Raw genomic sequence first — 6719 nt, 5'->3', positions numbered from 1 at the left:
GAAGATAATTATTATTTGTTTTCTCTAAATAAGGAGCAAACGTAGTATAATTTATAAAATGACGTCTCTTCTTGCATGATATCTTGTCTAAAGGTTTTCCACCAACTTATTTTGGCAAAGGTACCTGTGATATTATTTTGTTCTCTTTTGATCAGTCGAATTTGTACCCCTCAATCTTCTTGCAAGAGCATTGCTATCATATCCACAAGGACATGTCCTTGTAGTGAATTGGAAATTTCCTCTACCTCAGTATTGTCCACCTCCACTTCAAGTTTACAGATATTCAATCTTCAGGCATGATAAATTATTTGAAGAGTTGTCGCCTATAATTCGGCTAAAAGGATCGAACAACTCCCCAAACTCTTGGAGAATCCAAAATCCAGTCCCATCTGAATTGTCTTCGTCCACCCAGCTTCTGCTCATCTGCATACTATGTTATGCCTAAGTTTTTTAGGCCGAGTCCCCTCTCTTCAATCGGGCGTTGCAACGTTTCTCTTTTAACGAGGTGAATTCTTTATTTTGTCACAGATGATCCTCATACAAAATTGCGGATTAATTTCTCCATTTCCTCATACACTCTTAGGAACCCAAGCTAATTGCATTGTATAGTTCGATAAAGCCCGTAAGACTGGTTTCGACAAGACACCCACGCAACCGAGATCGCACATATCAAATAGCCAACAATCTAGCCCTGTGACAAGTGGTATAAGAATTAGTTTTACGTTAAAACGAGGTGCACCGCAACACATCGAGACAGCAGGATCTGATGGGGTCGAGACCCACAATGCTGGAAAGAAGAGAAGCATCGTAGACGTCATCACATCAATCCAGAAGAAAATCACCATGCCGGAAGTCTCTGTGACAGGTGCGACCAGCAAGGGATAACGTTTTGTTAGCCCATCCAGATAATGTTCCTCTCATTTTTTTGGAGAATATAGGAAGTAGCTTTGTTATCACAAATTTACCTCTTCAAATCATAAATCAATCAAAACCCATTTATTGGGGATTGCATTTAGTTATAGTTATAGATAGGTTTAACTATCAATAATCATTTTCATTAATATGTAAAAACAGCTGAGCCTGGATTTCGATCAACACAAACCAAAACACCTGTCTTGTAAATGTGTTTGTAACATGTCTTTTTACCACGGAGACAATCTTACGGGTCGACCAAGTCAATGCCCGAACCACAATGTCCAATGGGAGAACAAAAACACTCCCATTCTCTATCTCGTAAACTTTCATGTCTGTTGCTGTTTTAACTATGCACTGCCTTACTTGGCTGTCCGGCTATGTTCCGGCGACAGAAGCTTTGATTTTCTGAATTGTGCAGGAAATAAGATTACTAACAGTTTCCACCGTTAGTTTTGCAGTGGGAACGTTGTTCACCAGAATCTGGAATCCTATTGTAAGTAGGCATCCACCACCTATATTCCCATTGAACTCGTTTTTCACCAAAGGTCCGCCATGATTACTCGGTGAAGTGTACGGAAGGATTGCAAATCCGGATGGTAAGAGTGCCACGTATGCTGAATCGCCACCATTCATCACCGCACTCATTGATGATATGTCGACGGGTGCATAAACTATGAATGCTTCACAGGCATTACTCCATGTTTCTTGTAAAATCACCATGTTCTCGTTTGCATTAATGGCCTGCAAGGGAACACCACATCCCAAACAGAGAAAACGAATGAGAAAAATTGCAGATTTCTGCAGTCGAATTCGAAGAAATCTCGAGAGTGAAAACTTACACTGCCACGAAGAAGAGAGACGCAATTACCATGTTCCATGCCCTTGGCAATATGGATCATCTCTTGTACAGGTCCACCATGGGACAAAATGTCCCATTCGCTCCGCATCCGTTCATCCCGCAAGAAATCAAACAGACGTTTTCGCGTCATCGGCATCCAAACAGAAGTAGCAGCACTCAACACAACACCATGAAGCTCACCAGGATCATTTATATTCTTCCGTGTCATCTCCCTTACATCTTCACCAACATTACCAACACTAAGCTTCTCCCATTTATGAATTTTTGAAGCACAAACTCCGGCGCAGAAGTTATACGTCATGCGCCGTGCAAGCTTTAACATGCTTTTCTTCCCATCTGGTGTTATTTCTATGGCACAGATAGTGGTATTAAGCAAGGAAAGTCCAAATTTTCTTTTAAGAATGAAAGGGTGATGTACAAGCTAAAAGAACCTGTATTATTTTCACCTGGGGCGTCTTGGGACATCAGTATTGCCATGTAGTCACACTTCCTTTGCAGAGTGGCAAGCCACCTGTGTGCACCAAACCCGAAACCAGAACTGAGTAATGGTCGTAAGAGATGGTGAACAGCACAGTCGTCGTACTCCGAGTGTTCTACGCATGTAACCTGCATTTAAATATTTGTAAGGATATCAATGAAACTTCAAAACACCAATGCATGAAAGAAGAGAAAAGATCAGAGCAATCACCTTTGAGCACTTATTTTCCACATCTTGGTTAAGACAGCCAGAGGGAAGCCTCCTGCAGTTTGGAAACATCTGTGTATCTGCAGCCCCTTGGCTAACATCGATTGAAACATCGACCACAGCCCATACACCCTCGGAATGCTGCTTGCAAAACCGGATGAATCTCACTCGACGGACAGGAACCAAATTGAGATTTTCATCAAGTCCAGGCTAAGCAGCAAAGAAACAAAGATGGTTGAGAAAAACACTAGTAACTCGTTGTCTCTGGTTCCACCAGTACCACGGGAGAGCACATCAATGGTTGCTGCTCTGGAGATCATGCACGGAAACATTTCCGATCAACGATTCTATTCATATAAAGTAGCATAAAAAGAACTTGTTAAACAACAATTCAAATACTTGATCTGAAGATTTAATCAATAAAATCGGACACTGCAACAAGTCAATGGAATGCTTACCGCATCCATCAATGCGTCTACAAGAGCCAAACAACGAAAGGTAAACCAGTCCAGTTGCCCGTGTAGCATCGATTACATAGCCGCTTGGTTTCATACCAATGCTAGAGGAGATAGTCCTCCTGTACTCCTGAAAGTTCAAAGATTCCATCACACCATCCAAGCCTTTTATCCAAAGAGGATTATCCATCTGTGCCATCTTAATTAATTCATCCATAACTAACAAAGCAACATCAACAAAAGCTGACTTGTCATATTGCAATTCATCGACCATGGGTTTCACTAACGGCATCATGGAACCATCACCATAATCGAACCCCATCGGCGATGTAGTGCCTGCATTGTTCAGGCCACTAAAACCATTCCTTCCAACTACAAGCTCTAAATTTGAGTTTAAGCCCTGAGAAGGAATAGGCCTGCCTATGAACTTGTTTGATAGAGCACATATCCGGCTAAGCTCATCCTTTAAGCGAGCATTCTCAATCCTAAGCTGGTGCTGTTCGTAAGATATTTCACCAGGCACTGCAGGACCACCACAACCGTTGCATACTGGAGTAGTCATGGAATGCTTCAACAAGTCATTCTCGGCACGGAGTTTATCGTTTTCTTGCATAAGAATTCCATTTTCATGGCGTTCCAATTGGGTTTGGAATTTCAAGCACAAGTCTTAGAATTCAACCATCAATATTGTACAGTAAAAGAAAATAAGATCGTCCACTTACCTTCATCTGAGTTCTCCTGTTTTGAAACCAAAATTTTATTTGGTTGCCCTCAAGGCTTAGTCTCCTGCTAAGCTCCATTCTTTGTTTTTCATCGGGGTGAGGACACTCCTTGAAGAAACTAGAGAACAGAAGAAACAAACTTCAATGAGCAAACCCATAAAAAGAAAATCTTGAGTGAAATGAAATATGAGCAAGCATACGATTCAAGCTCCTGTATTTGACGTGGAGTGTGCCTGTGATACTTCTTCTTCTTTGGCGGTCCGTCGGCGGCGGCAGCATCCTGATCATCACCGGAAACAACTTCAAAATTATCACTGCCGGGACCTACTTTCATATCCATCTTCCCAACTAAACCCGGATCAAAGCTTTCCCCATTCAGTCCCATCTCACCATGTACATCCATTCTTTTCTGCACCAAAACAATCAAATAGAGAATGGCAGTCTCTTTGTCAACGCCCATGCATGACAAATTGCACCTCTCTCAATAAAAAAAAGTCAGTTTAAGAAAAGGAAAAAAAGTGGAGGAACAGAGAAAGAGACCTTTTTATCTTATAATAATATAATCAAAGAGTTCACACCTTTTTATGTCGCAGCAATGTCTAGCGTCTCAGCCTGAGAAATCCCTGAAACGTCATGGAAACACTGACAAATATAAAGAAGAAAAACCTAAAAGCATGAAAAAAACCCAGTTCATCACTCTCTCTTTGTTCCAGTGCAAGTAAAGAAAAGAAACAGGCTGTAAGAAGTAAATGCACTTAAACAAAAACTAAGTGAAGAACAAAGAAAAAATCCAAAACCATCACGGGGATTGAAAAGGAAGAAAATAAAAGGTAATACCTTTTTAAAAAAAGAAATTGACAGTAAGAAAAAGTCAATGTTCATGTACAGTGGGATAGATACAGGCTATCATCAGATCCTTCTCTCTTTAATTGTTGGTATCTGTACAAGAAGTAGAAGGACATAAACCACACATAAAAGTTCTTTGTTTTTTTTTTGTTTTAAATTGAAGGAAGCCAAAGAAAATTCGCGAGTAATTACTAATTAAAATGGTGGTTTGATCGTTGGAAGCGGTGAAGTACTGAAGCTGAGAGAGAAATCAATAGTCAAACTGGATAATGCTTTGTTTAATATCTAAAGAGAAGATGAAAAGTATCTTATAAACCCTTATGAACACTGCAGCTTTTCTTTCTTCTTTTTCTTCTTGGTTTTCCCCATGAATATAAATATTAAAGCGGGTTTTGGGATGTCCGCCTTTGCGTCCTTCCACGCGCCGTTGTTTTTTTGACGGTCTCAATCTTGTATTGTGGATACTCCATACGCCTACAACTTCCTATCTGGAAGTGGACACGTATAACAAAGACGATACTCCGGGTCTTAGAGACACAGTTTGGTGTCAAAATCGTACTTTTGTATTTATAAATGGGGATACGGTCTCCATTCCTAAAGTTCAATTCGATCGTACGAACTAAAGCACATGATGATAAAAGAATTATAATTATTTTTCGAAGTTTCAGATTCTAACATTATAATTGTTAGGATTATAAATATTAAATGTCAAATAATTAAAAGAATATTATCTTATACATATTTTAAATTAATAATAAAAAAAAGAAATCTAATTTGATCGTGATACTAGATTTCCCTCTTAACACTAAAATAACCATTAATTATTTAATAACATTTTAACTCAATAATTAAATGACATAATACTAAAAAAATATTCCTAATGTACAATAAAATATTAAGTGATGATGTGATAATGTTACGTGTATATAAATGATAACATAAGTAATAACTGAGTATGTCACATTATCTTTCTAAATATATATGACTTGTCACATTAGTAAAAAATCATTGACTATTAATCAATTTATTATGTTATAAAATAAAATATTGAAAGTCAGAATACTTGAAAAAAAACAACAAAACGTCTATATTATCAAACATTAAGAGTCAATTTTGACGTATATCTAACAAAATTAAACTCTTAATTTATTTATTCAAGTTTTGTTGGATCATACATAAGAAATATCATTTTTTTATTGAATCTAATCTGCTAAATTGTTATACTGATTGAAACAATTAAAATTAACGTTTTATTAATTAAATAATAATTCACATCAGAACAATTATATGATTAAATTTTTATATAATATACTTTTATAAATAATAATGGGTTGAAAATTTAAATTAAGCGTTAGAATTAAAAATATATATCAATATTCTTTAAAATGATATCAAATTAATCTTTTATATTTTATATATAAATTTTATATTAAAAAATTCAAAGTTTTTATGTGTCAATTAACACTCATAATGTAACACTCATTTCCCGTATACGTTTTCATACACAAGTTACAGATGCTACATAACTTTTAAAACATTCCACTTTTGAAAAACCAGTAAAAATTTTATTTATATTCATAAAACATTTTAATTTAATAATAATAATCATTAACTTTTAGTATGTAAACAAATCTTAAGGTTTGAACCTTTTAAATTTTACATCGTCGTAAGTCAAATACTTTTCAGAGCATTATCATAAGTCTATTACATGCCATCTAATAATATTAAAAGCAGACATGTTTGTCATACAGTTACTGATGAGACAATCTTTGATTGACGATGTCAGTTGTACTCCTTACTCCGCTCCTACTAATACCTACGCATGAAATCAACACACGCTAAGTAATCACTTAGTGAGGCATAATAATAATGAGGTAAATTTTAAAACATAATTATATCATAACTATCAAAATACGAATGAAATATTAAAACTCGTTATAAATTTCTTGGTTTTGCACACATAGTGCCGATACGGTAATTCACAAACTCATTGTGAATTACGTAGGTTGCACGCATAGTGCTAATACAGTAATTCACAAATTCTTTATGAATTGCGTGTGTTGCACACAGAGTGCCAATACAGTAATTCACAAACTCATTATGAATTACTTAGGTTGCACACATAGTGTCGATACGGTAAATACAACGTATACCATAAACAAAATGCATCTATGACTATCATAACATATATGATGCAGGGGGATCCGAGACAGATGATGCTGAGCTGTCAGATTGCA

The 6719-nt window shown here is 36.6% G+C and overlaps 1 pseudogene; it reads right to left on the bottom strand.

The window, feature by feature from the left end:
- Positions 1–1290: 1290 nt before the first annotated feature.
- LOC120140007 lies at positions 1291–4096 on the bottom strand (annotated as a pseudogene).
- Positions 4097–6719: the final 2623 nt, after the last annotated feature.

Source organism: Hibiscus syriacus, unplaced genomic scaffold (assembly GCF_006381635.1).
Source record: "Hibiscus syriacus cultivar Baekdansim isolate YM2019G1 unplaced genomic scaffold, ASM638163v2 tig00110777_pilon, whole genome shotgun sequence".
Classification (NCBI taxonomy): Eukaryota; Viridiplantae; Streptophyta; class Magnoliopsida; order Malvales; family Malvaceae; genus Hibiscus; species Hibiscus syriacus.
Note: the sequence above shows the minus strand (reverse complement) of the source record. Positions and strands in the feature narration are given on the sequence as shown.